Source organism: Cryptomeria japonica, chromosome 3 (assembly GCF_030272615.1).
Source record: "Cryptomeria japonica chromosome 3, Sugi_1.0, whole genome shotgun sequence".
Taxonomy (NCBI): domain Eukaryota; kingdom Viridiplantae; phylum Streptophyta; class Pinopsida; order Cupressales; family Cupressaceae; genus Cryptomeria; species Cryptomeria japonica.
The window spans coordinates 881497846-881516434 of NC_081407.1; positions in this window are offsets into that span (position 1 = coordinate 881497846).

The following is an 18589-nucleotide window of genomic DNA, read 5'->3' on the forward strand; positions in this document are numbered from 1 at the left end:
AATGTTTCCTCGGTATTGGAGATATCCAATGGATAGATGGCAGTCCTGCATTGATGTAGATGAAGTAAAATATTAGGATGCTTGGTAATAATTTTGGAAAAATTGCATGGGGATATTTTAAGGACTTTCAGAAGAAAATGCATGCAAGGGAAAGGATACTGGCAAAGGTTGTCAACCGGTATGATAGCACAATTTTCTTTATGGTTGATATAGATACTTGCATGATGGGGGCAGTTGTTCCCTAAACTACATGGGTTATGCCAACGAGATATGAAGTGGACAAAGATCTTCTGATTGCATATGTTGATCATTTTCTTTCCCAACTAGTAGATTCAACAACAGAAAGGTTTGGCACTTAGAAGGAGAAATCTCTTCAAGTGCACTCTAAACTTCAAAGACCAGTAATTGCAAAGAAAGTTAGAAAACAAGTTGAATCATTTGCAAAGAAAGCAAGATTCACATGTTGGCATTCTAAACTCTAATGAGAAAGGTTGATGTTGTCATTGATGGCAACCAACTGACAATAGGTTCCTACACATGCACCGACATCACAGACATCATACACCGATAGGCACCAACACCGGCATTGATAGGCATATTCACTGACATCCAGATTAAATTGGAAATGAAGTATACCAACACTCAGGATGACATGGGACAAAGTTTTGCTTATATGATTTATATTGTAAATGCAATTAATTATTTGTAAGACAACTTAGTGTATTGTAAAAGACTCATATATGAATGAGATCTTATAGATCATTTTTGTAATGGTAAGGAAGAAGAAGGATAGGATAATATTAGTAATATATGTAAGACATTGAAAGGTTTTTGGTTAAGGTATCTGATTGAGCTTAAACTGATACTAAACCAAGAATTAGAGATGTTGTTTTGAGCAGTACATTGTATTGGATTTAATTATCCATATTGTAGTCAGTGAGACTCTTTCATTGAGCAGTGTGCTCTAGGTTGTTGGCCTTCCTGCATATGCAGGCCCCTATTGTAAGTAATATTTATTCATATTGGCCAGTGAGTAAATATTGTGGGTCACAAATCCCACCGAGTTTTTTCCCACACCGGGTTTCCTCGCTAAAATATTTTGTGTTATGGTGTGCATTTATGTTGTCTCTATTATTTCTCTATACTGCATTATTTCTTGTTTACCGGTACATTGATTTAGGTTGCAAAGTTATAACTAAGTTAAAATATTCCACTAACCGGTTAGACATTGATTCACCCCACCCCCTCTCAGTGTCTTTGGGAATGCCATTGAATCTAAAAATTGGTATTAGAGCTTGGTCCTCTCTTTTCAAAAGCCTAATAGCTTGAGGAAGATTTTAAAACTGGTACTGATGGAGAATTTGAGAAAATAGTTGGAAGGAGCTCTTGAAGATTTTGATGCAAAAAAATTGAAAATATCAAACTTGAAGATGATCTGAGGACTGCTAAGGAATTTATTAAAGGACTTCAGGAGAACCTAGTTATAGCACAAAACAAGAGGAAAGAACATCATGAGCAAATGCAAAAACATGATGATGAAAAGGAAACTCTTAGTGATATTGCAGATAAGTTAAGATAAGAGAACAGTAATATGAGGAATGAAATGCAAGATTTGACCATGAGGCTATGTTAGGATATTGAAGACAGGAAGAAGAATGAAGAAAATTTGACTAGGAGACTTAATGATGGAGGTATTGAAAATCTAATACTCTGTAATGAAATTGATATGCTAAAGGCAAATCTAATTCACATGCAACATGATAAAGAAGAGATAATAAGATAAGTTGGAATTCTGGAAAATGAGTTGATCACTGCAAATGAAGACAAAGACAAATTCAAGAAAAGTTTAGAAAGACTTGATGACATGTTGAAAAGACAAAAACCTGATGGAGATATAGTTAGGCTTGGATTTGAACATGGAGAAAGTTCTATGACTGCAAACAATCAAGATCATAGTAAATAGGTAAGACAACATAATGCTTATAAATTTAATGGGAATTTGGTCATAGAGCAAATTAGTGCAGATTTAGAAATAATCAGAATACAAATTTACCCACCGGTCAATGTTCCAAATGCAATAAAGTTGGTCACAATTTAGAAAATTGTAGAATGAATGTGAAATGCTATGTTTGTGGTAGATTTGGACACTTATCTAATAAATGGAGATCACAAACTGGTCAAGGATATAGAAAATCTATTCAGAGGAATAATGTAACTTATTATACATGTAACAAGATTGGGCATAGTGCAAAATTTTGTAGAACCAAGACTATATTGACAAACAATAAAGGATCTAATGAGAAGGGAAAAGAAAAGGTAAATGAAATAAAGCAAGAATTTTCAAAACAATGGATTAAGAAGGGAGATCAGAGAGTTGATGAATCTATCTATGCACCGGTTGAATAGAGTAACCCTCCATCGGTAGGATATTCTTCATCTAACTAAGGAATAATCCTTAGGGGGTATAGAAGTAAGTTGAAAATCATGCATTCTACCCTCATTTAATGGGAAGAAGAAACATTTCTTCTTTACCGACGGATGTGTTAAGATTTCACTTAACTAGAAAGATTTTAATATGGTAGTTGGAGAGCATTTTTGGCTATAAAGCACCAGAAAACCCTCATTTTCATCCACCAAGCATTCAAGTATTTAGAGAGCATGACACTAAGCAAAGGCATTCTAAAGGCGAGCATCAAAGTGTTTTTCAAGCATTCAAGGATTTCAAGCAAGAGGTATTTATCTTTCAAAATGGCATCTTCATCTTTTGTACTTGAGTTTATTGCAAACCCTACTATGGTAGAAAACATTAGGCACCATCGGCCCATGTTTAAAATCATCCATGAAATTGCCAAGCAAGATGATTCTATCGGAGCTTTTTCAAAAATTCCAAAGGGAGTCGCTTTTGCCGAAGACCCTAGAATCTACATTCAATGCAATATAGAAAATTTAGGAACTGATGATTTGAAGAACATGTACAGTGGTGTTATTACTGATGAACAAGGTTTAGTTAAATTGGAGCATAAAATAGTTGAAGACTTAGGATTCATTGAAATACTGAACATATCTAAATTTCCAAAGGAGGTAGTTCATCTTGTTCTGAGTAGAGTTCATGGAGAGGTCATGTGGCTTGACTCTATTTTTAAAATCTCTAAGGAAGCAATCAAGTCAATTACTGGTTTACCCTCAACCAGTAGTAGGCTTGACAAAACCAAGAAGATATCTAATAAGGGAGTTATGGAGTTAACCGAAGCTACATCTAACAATAGATCTCTTAGGGTTAATGACATTATTGATGCTAATGTGAGATATGTAAGTATGGTACTTGGCTATAGAGTAACTCATGCAAATAGATTGAATTCAGTTTCCAGCTTATGTATTCATAGTGCATATGAGATGGTTAAGAACAATGCGAGGATTGATATATGTGAATGGCTTAAGGATGAACTAATAGATAACCTGAAAAAGATTAAGGGTGACAAGAAGGGGAAATTCCATTTTGGCAACCTACTTATGTGTCTGATGCTTTACTTCACCAAAGAGATACCTGACATTGGTCATAAGGACTTTGGATATGACATCTCGGTAGGCAAACAAATCATGGAAGCTATCACCAGTATGGACTCTAACAGTGACAACATTATAGAAGACTACTTCAAAAACTTTCAAACTAAAATGAAGGTTAGAGAAAGGTTACCACAGAGCATAGTAGATAAATATGACAAACAAATCTGCTTTGTAATCAAACAAGATGAGACATGGATGGAAGTTGTTACTCCTAGAACCATTTGGATAATAGAAATGGGATATTAGTTGACCTGAATGTTCTTGAAGAATATGCTAAAAAACTTCTTGATGCACCTAAGGAACCATCTGAGAAATTCTTTGGTAGTGTTGAGACCATTGAGAGTGTTGTCTCAATGTAGAATCAAAGAAAAAGAAGAGAAAAATTTATCAGAGATGCATCCAAGATGGCTAAGGAAATTAAGGAAAATGTAATGAACCTAAGTGGTATATCTACTAGTGAACTAGAAAGATTGAAACTAGAAGCTCATGTTTCACCAGTTGTCACTTCTTCGAATATAGATAGTGGAAAAGCAGTCGAGTTCAAGAGAGTTGAAAGAAAGAAGAGGAAACCTTCACCAGTACCCTCTCCTTCTCCCAAAAGGACTAGAACTTTGAGGAAGAAGCAATAGGCTATAAGGGATTCTAAGAAGAAGCTAACACTAAAGAAGAAACAAACTAAGACACCAGATACCCTTACATCAGAGGAATTGGTAAATGAGATAACACAAGATGGCAATCTTTGCAATGTAAATAAATACTATCATTCTTACAAAGATTCTAACAAGGAAACAATAGAAGCTAGTATTATTTTGCATTTAGACATCTATAAGAAGGTTTTGATTGAAGTTGTAGATGATCTTCCAAATGACTTGTATCTAATACTAAAGGCTAAAAGAATGTCAGTAATGGATTTAGATAAAAAGCTAAAAGTTGAAGCATTATTGGTAGTGCACCCTCTAAACTCTAAAGGGGAAATTGATGAACTGATTTCTGAAGCAAACCAATTAGTATTCATCAATGGACACTGGTAGGTTAGCCTAATGGCTAGTAGAGTGAAAGAGATTTCTGATGAAATTTTAGAAAGTTGGGATATAGTTTTTGTTGAAAAGGAAAAGAAAGAGGAAAGGGAAAGACAAAAAATAGATAAATCTTTTGTGAAGGTATACCAAAAGGACAAAGCTAAAGGCAAGATTGGTGGTGTACTTGATATAAGGGTAACAGATAACATCCCTCCATTGGCTCAAGACACCCCTCCAATAACGTCAACATCACCAGTATATACAGACAATCAACCAGATAAGACAACTGAAGAAGTAACACATGATGATACTAACCTAGAGTTTGAAATTCTTTTCACCATGAATGCAGATACACAAGATATTAACATTGTTGTGGATAAAGAGACTGTGGATAAAGAGACTGTAGAGGTTAAGGAAGTTGATGTTAAGGAAAATGAGATCTCTGAGTCATCGGTACACACTGTTTACTCTCAGAAGATTGAGATATCGACACAAGCTAAAGAACTGGAGACTAAGAAACTGGCATAAGCTAAAGACACTAACACTGAGAAATCATCAGAAGAAGAGGTACATACACAGATAGAGAAACCAAAAGAAAATTTAAGTAAAGAGGAAGCAATTGATGGAAATAAGGAGGAAATAGTGAAGGTAATTGGGCAAGAACCTATTGAAAGGAAATCCATTGCAGAACCAAGCACATCAATTGGAGAATTCAGACCCACTAACATAGCAGATGTTCTATTGGATTTTATCAAGAGGATAACAGATTACAATGCCTTAGCATTTAAGGCTATTGATAACACATTACCTATCTCAAAGATGACTGCACCTACCTATAAGATAGATCACATAATGATTCTTTAGGTAAATTGGACGCATTGTCCAAATTCATTTTTGAAAATGTTATAACTATAGATAAGGTGAATGAGGATACTGTAAAGGAAAGAGTAGATAAATAGAAAGGAGAATTATTTGAGAAAACCATCAAAGACTGTAATGAGCACAAGGATTCATTATTACTGATACTTAACTCAACAATTTTGGAATATAATGAGCTCTATAGAGAAGCTTGCAAGCATCACCACTTGACTACAGACATTGATGAGGAAATCAAGAAGATGCAGAAGGAGATAGATGACTACATGGATAATATGATAGGTTCTTCAAAACTTACCTCAGTTTTTAAATAGGAAATGGCAGTTTATGAGGAAAAGTTAGAGAAACTTAAGAAAGAGAAAGCAAGGATAAGGTTAAAGGCCCAGGAACTCAAAAGTAAACTTGGTCCAAGATTGGACACTCTCATTACTCAGCAGGTTGAGCTATCAAAGGCAATAGTTCAAGGAGAACGGTCACTAGAGCACAAAATGCACTATCTAACTGGCATGATCCAGCAGATAGAGACCATTCTCTCTGACAGTTACAAATTCATGTAGAGCCTGAATCTAATTTTGGCAGACATTTTTCAAATGGTAACCAACCGGTTATAGGCTATGAGGTAGAATTTTTGCATTCTTTACTTCTTTTTGACATCCTTTGCCATTGATGTCAAAGGGGGAGTAGTATGGAGAAAAATAAATTCACAGAGTAGATCACTTGCTCAGGGGGAGCACACTTTTTTTGAATTTTATTTTTGGATAACAATTTTAGATTTTTCTCATGAGTGTTGTCATCAATGCCAAAGGGGGAGATTGTTGGCATTGTACACTCTAATGAGAAAGGTTGATGCTGTCATTGATGGAAACTAACCAGCAACAAGTTCCTACACATGCACCAGCATTACAAACATCATACACTAGCAGGCACATTCATCGGCATCTAGATTACACCGAAAATGAAGTATACCGGCACTCAGGCGGACATGGGACAATGTTTTTCTTATATGAATTATAATGTAAATGTAATTAATTATTTATAATCTGACTTGGTGTATTGTATAAGACTCATATATGTATGAGATCTTATAGATCATTTTTGTAATGATAAGGAAGAAGAAGGATAGGATAATATTATTAATATATGTAAGATAGTGAAAGGTTTTTGGTTAAGGTATCTGACTGAGCTTAAACTAGTACTGAACCAAGAATTAGAGATGTTATTTTGAGTAGTACATTCTATTAGATTTAATTATCCATATTGCAGTCAGCGAGACTCTTTCATTGAGCAGTACGCTCTAGATTGTTGGCCTTCCTGCATGTGCAAGCCCCTATTGTAAGTAATATTTATTCATATTGGCTAGTGAGTAAATATTTTGGGTCACAAATCCCACTGAGGTTTTTCCCACACCAGGTTTCCTTGCTAAAATATTATGTGTTATGGTGTGCATTTATGCTATCTCTATTATTTCTCTTTATTGCATTATTTCTTGTTTACTAATACATTGATTTGGGTTGCAAAGTTATAAATAAGTTTAAATATTCCACTAATTGGTTAGACACTAATTCACCCCCCCCCCCTCTCAGTGTCTTTGGGACTATCATTAATCTAAAATCGCAAAGGAAGCCATTGTTGAAGTAAGAGAAAAGAATGCTTCTCAACACGGAAAAACATCAAGTGCACCAATTGATATCCTCAATGGTGTAAAGAAAAGAACTAGAAAGGAGAAGGCTGCAATGAAAGAAAAAACAACAACTATTGAAAAGGAGAAACCGATAGAGACAAAGAAGGAGAAACCATCAAAGATTCAGTTTTAGAGAAAAGGAAAGATTGTTTAACCACCTACTGCACCAATTAAGACTAGTAAGAGGAAAAAGAAACAAGCACATAAATCGGTAGATGCTAATGAAGAAGAGATTGGGTCCGAAGGAGAGAAGAAAGCCCTAAGGCCCAGTGGAAAAAGGTCAAAGGGTGTTGGTACTCCAACTATGAAATCACCAAAGAAACCGGTATTCAAGCTCACACCTCTTGAAAATTTAATAATAAACATCAAAGAGTATGGTATATTGACTAGTTTCAAAAAACTCTTTGATAAGTTTAGCAAAGATGAACAAAGGGAAATAGAAGATGAAATTGTTTACATGATGAATAAATACAGCAAGGCCCTAATTGAATTGCAAGGAAAAATTCCAAATTCATTGTATAATATAATTGATGCTAGATGGAAGGCAACCATGAAACAAGATAGAGAATTCATTGAATATTTTTTGAAAAAATTTGCAACCTGAAGCTACCAAGGGAGAGATAGATGAGATTTTTGCTAAGGCAAAGTCATCTTTTAGGTCAAAGAAAAGGTTTACAAGAATGTTAACTGGTGAGACCCAATCAGTCCATGAGGAGACTGAACAATTTTTGAAAAAGGTACTGGGCTAGATTTCGGATGAAGAGGAAGAAGTTAAGGAAGATGAACCGGAGAGGTTTGAGGCTGAAGAACTTTTGAAAGGTGTTAAAATAATTGATTTTAAGTCTGATGAAATTGTGTTGGATGATCAACCGGTGAACACACAAACTGAACCTGAGATTATCCCTGATGATGATGATATAGGTAATAATGATGATGTTGGTGCTCCTGACAATGTATATGTACAGGATATTGATGTTGAAATGTCTGGGAAACATGAACAAGAAAAGGGACAGGAAGAAAAGAAAGATGAGGAGCAACAAGTAGTTACTCAAACTATTTATACGTAGCCCCCACCGGTATAGGAAATAGAAAAGAAAAAGGAAGAGGAAAAAAAGACTGAAGAAAAACAAAAAGAGGATACTAAACCTAGAGTGACACCTTTGTCACTTGATTCTAAAAACAAAATTGTAGATGATGAAGATGATGATGCTATAAGCATCAAAGGTCCACTAGACATGGATAATTTGAGCTCAACAGAGTTGATGGAGATTGCAACCACCATGCAATCTTGGGCCAAGAAGAGGAGGATGAAAGAACAACAAAAGAAGGAAGAGACAATAAGGAATGTTGTTGAGATTTTATCAAGTCTCCTACCAGAGACTGATACTAATAATTTTGTTACTCCTATTGACAAGCTTGGACAACTTGTTTCTTATGCTAGAGAACAGATGAAATCTTTTGAGGATGTAGCTTATGTTAGTGTTGAGAAGGATTACAAGAAGAAAGAACTAGGAAATTGATGACTGAAATTGATAAAGGTAAAGTGGTTCTTATTGTCAATAAGGAATATTTGAAAGAATGACTTGAAACTAGAGGTAAAATACTCTCAACTGTTTCAAAATTTTCATTGTTTTGTACTAGCTTGAAGAAGAAGAAGGAAGAAGTTGAGCAAGAACTTGAAGTTCTTAGTGAGTCATTCAAGCCCCTTAATGAATCTTCTTTCAAATATGGAAAATTGGTTGTAGAACTTCAACATAAGTTGAAAGCTTATGAAATTGAATAGGTTAAGATAATCAAATCACTGCAAGAATTACAAACATAGCTGATACCGAAGGTGGAAATCTTGCAGAGAGCCTATAAACAATCTGAAGCTATTCTTCCTACATCAGAGATGAGCACTCTAGATGCCATGGAAGAGTTTGTTGGATAGATGAGGACACATGTGGAGGTAACCGACACTATTTTGAAAACCTGGCATAATGATCTAACACAATTGGAATCATATTTTAGTGATTCTTTTTCTAAGATTACATTGTAAAAACATTTTGAACTCTTATATCTATATATGTTATGCAGTTTTTATGTAAATTTTGATGTACATGTATTTATCTTTCATGTAATTACTTCTTTGTTTGGCATTGTTGTCAAAGGGGGTGGTGCAAGGGTACCCCTTTCAACATAACCATCTAGGCTCAGAGGAGGAAGGATAAGACCTTAAACATGTCATAGGATGTTTTCCTTGTGTTTTAATCATGCATTTTGTGTTTGTAATAAAGGACCCCATCTTGTGAGCCAAACTCCTATTTTGGCATCTTGATAAGACAATTAGGAATTTTGGACAAAAGGGGACTAAGATGCTTAGGATATGTTTGTCCTAGTGGTTTTATTTTTTTTATGTGCTTCTAGAGTGTTTAGAGGTATTAGTCTTGATCCAAGTCATTCGGGTGCAGAAATGACATTTTTGACAACTTTGTCAAAAGTTGTCATGAGCAACTTTTGTGCAAATTTTTAAATTCTTGTTGGTCCAACTCCTCCAATGGCTCTAACCTCTTGTTTTTAGTTGAGAGAAGTTGTAGAGGGATATAAAAACCTTGAGGACACAAATCCCATGGGGACTATATGGAGAAAGATTCTATGATTGCAAACAATAAGAAATTTGGAGTTTTTCCTACAATTGTGAAGTTTTGGCATAGAGTACAGAGTTGTACGGATTGGGAAAATCCCCAATGTTGTGATTTTGTTAGTGAAATGAGTTACCAATAATTTGGTCTTGATTTGAGGCCTTCATCAATTCTTTTGCTCCAGATATTCAAGTTTTGTTGTAGGTACCCGGAAAACCAGGGTTTACCTAGAGTTTTGCCTTTCCATGGCCATAACTTGCAACATATCCATATAAACTTCATGGAAATGGATGGAATGCAAGTGTGGCCTATGTGCTCTATGATTCAAAAATCATTTTTCAAGAGGAGCAAGGGAGATGGGAGTTTGATTAGGCCCTAGGTAGACATCTCTATGTGGCTAGCTAGCCCTTAAACTACAATAGTGACCCTAGAAGACAATTGGCAATGATTCTAGGTGTGTAACCATGGAATATATAGTGGTTTATGGTTCCCCACGTGCTCATGGGGTTTTGATTGTAAGGTGTGTCCATTTTGATATAGTTTCTTCATAAATGGAGGCCTAATTAGCCCTTTAGGTCAGTTGGTCATTATCGGATTCAAACCTTTCCTTGTCAGATCTTGATTCCTCCTCTTAGGGGATTGTGTAAGACCATAATGGATATTTGAATCTATGATTTTTTTTCCATAGTGTTTGGAAACATTTGGACTTAAGGTCCCATTACCCACCTCCAAGAGCTACAAGCAAATAGGCCTAATTGTGAAGGTGTCATAGGGAATTGGGTTAAATCCTTGAAACTAGTGTTTGGTCTGGTCCATGTGAGCACTTTATGAACCAAAAAGGGTGTTGTGAAGGTTAGGAACCTTAGGAGGCTTCATGGGGCACAAGGGAGAAAGTTACCCAATTTGAGTGCTATGAATCCTTGGGTAGAATGAGAAGTTGGAACTAAGATTGTAGAGCTTTGCTTTGTAGGATCCTATTGATGTCTTGAGGGGTCAATGTCATACATCATAAAGTGTTTGACAAGATAGAAGGAGGTCTTTTCATCAAGTGGTATCAGAGCTAGTAATGACTCTGGTAAAGAGAGTGATTTTGAGAAAATGGTAGATGGAGAGGAAGAAGTCCCTAAGGGAACAATCACCAACATGGAATTGGAAAAGATTGTGAGAGAGAAGACCAATGCTTGCAAGGCCATGCAGAAGGAGATAGAGAGGTTGAGGGGTAGAGTAGATGGGAAGGAAGATGGAGGCACTGGTAGCGGTAAAGAAGGGGATGAAGATGAGATCCCTATGCTAGAGGAAGAGGTGATTCCTCCTAACCATAGGCACTTCTTTAATGCCCTCAAGTACATGGAGAGAAGAACCATGGAGTAGAAGATTGATTTACCAACTTTCACTAGGAAGATGGAACCAGATGTAGTGGTGGATTGGCTAGACTCCTTGTCCAGTTTCTTTGAATGTAAAGACATTCTAGGGCACTAGAAGGTGAAGATTGCTAAATCCAGGTTGAAGGGAGCTGCCCTAACTTGGTGGAACTTTTTCTAGGAGGAGAGAGATAAGGACAACAAACCCAAGATTGTTTCCTGGAAAAAGATGGTTTCCTTAGTAAAGGAGGCTTATGTACCCAAGGATTATGAAATTAGAATTTACAAGAGGAGGCAAAATCTCAAGAAAAAGGAGATGGATGTGAACTCTTACACTGAGGAGTTCCAAAGGCTATGTATGAAGACTAAAACAAAGGAGGATGAGAGTGAAAACATTTCCTGGTACCTAAATGGATTAAGGTACAATATCCAAAAAAAACTAAACCTCCTTAGCCCCGATATAGTTGGAAAATGCCATCAACTTGCCATCAAGGTGGAAGAGAAAATCAAAAGGAGACAAGATCAGAACAATAAAGGAAGAGGAAGATAGCGGAGAGGGGGAAGAAGTTTTTTTCAGAGGTAAGGGAAATGGTTTTGGAAACCAAGGTGAAAAAAATCAAGAAGGCACTAAAGGAGAAAGTAGTCACAATAACAATGGAGGATACAATTAGAGGGTTAACTTCAAGGGAAGAAGATGACCATTTAGGGGAAGATATCAAGGTAGAGGCCCAATTAGATGCTATAACTGCAATCAAGAAGGGCACATGGTCAATAGGCGTCTTGACAAGCCTACTAGTTCCATGGGGGAAAGAAGAAGTAACTTGGTCCAAGAATCTGATTGCCAAAGTGTGGCAAGTGCAAATACATACCAGAGTTTCAATACCCTTGATAGCTATGGTTACCATGAAAGAGGTGAAGTTTTGATGATCAGAAGAGAAGTAACTACCATGAAGATGACTGGCAAAGAACCCCCATAGAGAAAGTCTCTATTCAAGACCACTTGCAAAGTAGGTGGAAAGGTATGCAAGGTTCTAATAGATTCCAGATCAACCGAAAACTTTGTGTCTAGAGAAATTGTGGAGAAGATAAAATTGAGAATACTACCTCACCCTTGCCCCTACATTGTCTCATTGCTCACCTAGGGTTAGCAAGCTATTGTGGAAAAGCAGGTTTGGGTAGAATTCTAGATTGGAGCCTATAAGGATAGGTTGTTGTTTGAAATTGCAAAGATGGATGCTTGACATCTCCTATTTGGGAGACAATGGCAATTTGATTTATAGGCACAATATGATGGTGCTAGGAACACATATTCAATCACCAAAGATAGTAAGGTGATAGAGTTACCTTTGATGGAGAGAGAGGAGGAAACAAAAGAAAAGGAGGCCAAGGTGTTTGTGGTAGGAGGAAATCAATTCATGAAGAAGATAGAAGATGAAGGCATTGTTTGTTATGCTCTTATTCCTAGTCCCAAAGTGACAAAGGTGGAGAAGTCTGAAGACAAGAAAGGAGACAGATTAAGGTTGGTTGACCCTATAGTGTAGCAGTTACTAAACAAGTACAAAGGTGTCATCTCTGATGGAATGCCAAGGACACTACCTCTTATGAGGGATATAAATAATTTCATAGACCTTATACCTAGATCCACCCTGCCTAACAAAGCAACATACAAGCTCACCCTGAATCAAAATGTTGAGATGGCAAAACAGATTGAAGAACTGCTGGAGTCTAGACTGATTGGCAAAAGTTTGAGCCCCTGTGCAGTCACTGCAGTCTTGGTGCCCAAAAAGGAAGGCACTTGGATACTTTGCATAGACTAAAGGGCTATCAACAAAATTACTATCAGGTATAGATTTCCAATGCCTAGGATTGAGGACTTGTTAGATTGCTTGGGGGGTGCTAGGTATTTTACAAAAATTGACATGAAAAGTGCCTACCAATAGATTAGGATTAGGTTGGGAGATGAGTGGAAGATTGCATTTAAAACAAACGAGGGGTTGTATGAGTGGAAGGTCATGCGCTTTGGCTTATCTAATGCACCAAGTACCTTTATGAGGTTAATGAATGAATTTTTGAGGGTTTTCATAGGAAAGTTTGTCATAGTCTACCTAGATGACATTCTAATTTTCAGTCAAACCAAAGAAGACCACCTAAAACATGTAGACTTGGTCCTAAGGAGATTGTATGGAGAGAAATTAATGATCAATTTGGATAAGTGTTTGTTTATGAAAGAGGATATCATATACTTGGGATTTGTAATATCATATGGTGAGTTGAAAATGGATCAAGAAAAGGCGAGTGCTATATTGTCTTGGCCTACACCTAGAACAATGAATGATGTTAGAAGCTTCCATGGTTTAGCCACATTCTATAGGAAATTTATAAGGGGATTTAGCCATATTTGTGCTCCAATGCTTGACACCATAAAGGGAGGACAAAAGTGCAGGTTCGGTTGGACTAAAGAGGTAGATAACTCCTTTGAAACATTAAAGAAGAAAGTTACAGAGTAGCCAGTCCTTGCCCTACCCGATTTCAACAAAATATTCCAAGTGAAATGTGATGCTAGTCACATGGCTATTGGGTTAATGCTTAGTTAGGAAGGAAGGCCCATTGCCTTCTTCAGTAAGAGATGAATTGACACAAAGAGGAGGTACTCATCCTATGACCTAGAGATGTATGCTCTAGTGTAGTCCTTGAAAAAGTGGAGACACTACTTGCTACCAAAAGAGTTCATAATTTTCACAGATAATTGGGCCCTCAGTTTCATAAATACCCAAGAAAAGTTGAACCATAGGCATATGAAGTGGGTAGAGACCCTACAAGCCTTCACTTTCACTCTTAAGCATAAGAAAGGGGTCAAGAATAAGGTGGCAGATGCTTTGAGGAGAAGAGTATTAACCACAAATCAGGTCCAGTTTGAGAGTGTTGGAATAGACTCTTTGAAGGACATGTATGAGGATGATGAAGACTTTGGAGAGATCTACAAGGTATGTGCAACTTTTGGTGAGTAGTTTCATGTTGATTTCTCTAAATATTTGATACAAGATGGATTTTTGTTTAAGGGTGCACATTTGTGCATACCCAAGTGCTCTATGAGACTAAACATAATCAGGGAGAAGCACTATGGAGCAATGGCAGGCCATTTTGGCCTTGACAAGACACTAGACTTGGTGAAGAGGCACTACTTTTGGCCCAAATTATAGACAAATGTCAAGAGATTTGTGGAGACATGTGAGATATGCCAAAAAGAAAAAGGGAAGTCTACCAATGTAGGCTTATACCAACCTTTACCCATTCCTTCAAGACCATGGGAAAGTATAAGTATGGATTTTGTTTTAGGATTGCCTAGGAAAAGAAAAGGTTATGATAGTGTTTTTGTAGTGGTGGATAGGTTTAGTAAAATGCCACATTTCTTGCCATGTAAAACCACCTATGATGCTTCTTATGTTGCAGATTTATTTTTCGAAGAAATTGTCTTAATACATGGTTTGCCTTTGACCAGTCTCTGATAGGGATGTGAAATTTATTTGATACTTCTGGAGGACTCTTTGGAAGAAGCTTGGCACAAATCTATCCTTCTCCTCATCCTACCATCCCCAAATAGATGGCCAAACTAAAGTTGTAAATAGATCATTGGGAAATCTGCTAAGATGTTTGACTGGGAAATCTGCTAAGATGTTTGTCTAGGAAATATGTAGAGAAGTGGGATAGCATACTATCTCAAGAAGAATTAACTTATAATTATATAGTAAATAGAAGCACTGGTAAGTCACCTTTACATGTTGTGTATGGCATCCACCTAAGGGGTGTGTTGGAGTTAAGGGAACTACCTCAAGGAGAAGCCATTAGTAAGGATGGAGAAACCTTTTCCACCACCATAAAGGAGATACATGACCAATTTAAAACTCACTTTCAACAATCTACAGAAAGGTATAAGGCTCATGATGATAAGAAGAAGAGGGGTGTCTAGTTTGATGTGGGAGACTCGGTGTGGGTTCACTCAAAGAAGGAAAGACTTCCAAAAGGAAAATATACAAAGCTTATGCAGAGAAAGATTGGACCCAATCAAATATTGAAAAAATATGGACAAAATGCTTATGAACTCCAACTCCCACCTGATCTTGGTTTGTCACCCATTTTTAAGTTATGTGACTTAACTCTTTACAATAGTAGTTTTGATGTAGGAGAAGAAATAATTCAGGTTGTAGCAGATGATGACATTCCCACACATGAACCACCAAAGTTGCATAAAGTTTTGGACACCAAGGTTGCAAAGTGAAAAAGGAACAAAGTATATATGGATTATTTGGTGGCCTGGAAGGGACAACCAGATTCTGAAGCAGTCTAGATGACAAAAAAGACAATCAAAACCCATGGGGTAGACCTGCAGAATCTCATCTCAAGTGGACTTGAGATTTCTTCTTCCCGAGAGTATGGTGAAGGGGCACCCCTTTCAACATAATAATATAGTCTTAGAGGAGGAAGGATAAGACCTTAAACATGTCTTAGGATGTTTTCCTTGTGTTTTAATCATGCATTTTGTGTTTGTAATAAAGGACCCCATCTTGTGAGCCAAACTCCTATTTTGACATCTTGATAAGCCAATTAGGACTTTTGGACAAAAGGGGACTAAGTATGCTTAGGATATGTTTGTCCTAGTGGTTTTATTTGTTTTATGTGTTTCTAGAGTGTTTAGAGTTATTAGTATTGACCCAAGTCATTTGGGTGCAAGAAATGACATTTTTGACAACTTTGTCAAAAGTTGTCATGAGCAACTTTTGTGCAAATTTTTGAATTCTTGTTGGTCTAACTCCTCCAATGGCTCTAACCTCTTGTTTTCAGTTGAGAGTAGTTGTAGAGGGATATAAACATCTTTAGGACACAATTCCCAAGGGGATACTCTACAGAGAAAGATTATATGATTGCAAACAATAAGAAAGTCTAAGTTTTTCCTGCAATTGTGAAGTTTTGGCATAGAGTACGGAGCTGTATAGATTGGGACCAATCCCAAATGTTGTGATTTTTTTATTTCAATGAGTTACCATTTATTTGGTCTTGATTTGAGGTCTTGATCATTTTTTGCGCTCCAGATATTCAAGTTTTGCTATAGGTACTCAGAAAACTAGGGTTTACCTAGGGTTTCGCCTTTCCATGGCCATAACTTGCAACCTATCCATCTAAAATTCATGGTAGTGGGTGGAATGTAAGTGTGGCCTATGTAATATATGATTGAAAGATCATTTTTCAAGAGGAGAAATGGAGATGGTTGTTTTATCGGGCCCTAGGTAGACATCTCTATGTGGATACCTAGCCCTTAGACTACAATAGTGACCCTAGAAGACAATTGGTGATGATTCTAGGCATGTAACCCTAGAATGCATAGTGGTTTATGGTTCCCCACATGCTCATGGGATTTTGATTGTAAGGTGTGTCCATTTTGGTATAGTTGCTTCACAAATGGAGGCCTAATTAGCCCTTTAGGATAGTTGGTCATCATCAGGTTCAGACCTTTCCTTGTCAGATCTTGATTCATCCTCTTAGGGGATTGTGTAAGACTATAATGGGTATATGAATCAGTGATTTTTTTGCCAAGGTTTTTTGAAAAGTTTGGACTTTAGGTCCCATTACCTGCCTCCAAGGGCTATAAGCAAATAAGCCTAATTGTGAAGGTGTCATAGGGAATTGGGTTAAATTCTTGAAACCAGTGTTTGGTTTGGTCCATGTGAGCACTTTATGAACCAAATAGGTGTTTTGAAGGTCAAGAACCTTAGGAGGCTTCATGGGGCACAAGGGGCCAAGTTACCCAATTTGAGTGGTATGAATCTTGGAGTAGAATGAGAAGTTGGAACTAAGATTGTAGAGCTTTGCTTTGTAGGATCCTATTGATGTTTTGAGGGGTCAGTGTCATACATATTGAAGTGTTTGACAAGATACAAGGAGGGATCTTCATTAGGGGGAGTAATAGTTGAATAATCAGTCAAAATTTTGTATGTTAAAGTAAAGGGAGAGTAGCAGTTTAAGTCTTTTAATTTTTGTAATTACATGCAATTGCTAAGGGGGGTAATGTCATGAAGTCAATTTTTGTTTTGTTTTGTACACTTAGTTGACAAAAATTTTCCTAAGTGTTGCCATCAATGCCAAAGGGGGAGAATGTTGGCATTTGACTGAACTAGTAAAGACTGTTGGTGATTTGCAACCGGTAAATGATTGATTGGTGAATGTGATGAAGAGATTGGGATTCTTGTTTGATGACTGTCTTGTGTTTTTATTGATGGAAAGAATATTTTTATGATAATCTAAGTCTTGGAAGTCAACTGGTAAGGTATAACTAGTATAGTTGACATTTTACCAGTGAACTGACAAATAGGTTCTTAACCAGTAAACAATGACACAGTTGCCTTCATGCAACCGGTACAGGCGATTTATGAAGTGTTGAATGATGCAGTTTTATAAGAGTGATGGAGACAGTTATTTGGAACTATGTTCATGACTGCTTTGGTAGATTCAATCAGACAAGTGAGATTTGATGTACAGAGAAGGTATTCTGATGAACACTTAACCAGTAGTGATAATGTCACTTAAATCGGTAACACGACACAAGTTTTGATTTGTTATGTCGATGGATAACATAAGTTTGGCATGCAAAGTTATTTTGTCTAGATTCATTGAGCCTAGGAAATTGTTCCAAGGTTGTAGCCGACTAAGTTGATGTGTATAAAAAGTGTGATGAGTTATGAGATAGACATAAGATCAAAGGCAAATATTCAGATTGTGATTGTACGATGATTAGTGAAGCTCTATATTGATGTGCTATTGATGTTTTTAGGATCTGAAGTAGATCTTATCAGACATAGAGGTGTTACATGAATATCATTTGAAATTTTGTTACCCTAATAGTTACAATAGTAAAATCCCTTAATCGGGTAGGTCCTAATAGGCCTTACAATGTAAATCCCCTAACAGGGTAGCTCTATATCAAAGTGTAAAATCCTCTTACAAGGTTGATCCTAACATGGATCATCATTTAAATCCCTTAATTGAGTGACTCCTAACTGGGTCTACTCCTAACAGGGCATGTTTGTAAGACATTAACCAATCAAGACTTCTATTCTGCAAATAGTGAATCTTCTGGGTATTAAATCCCACCATGGTTTTTCCCTTTTGGGTTTCCATGTATAAATCTCTTGTGTTATGAGGAATTTATTTTATTAGGCATTACCTTATGTGGTGCTATTCCTCTTATGCTTGTTAGGTTTTAAGTTGTTTAAGTTGGTGATTAGATTCATATTGTTTTTGCTTGCACTGATTCACCTACCCCTCTCAATGCCTTATAAGTTTATCAGTCTATGTTGGTCAAAAACATAATACCCAAACCATGATGCCGACCATATAAAGTGTGTCAAATTAATTATTAATTCCAAGGTCAAAATAATGACCACCAAGTAATACTATATCCAATCAAAAACAAAC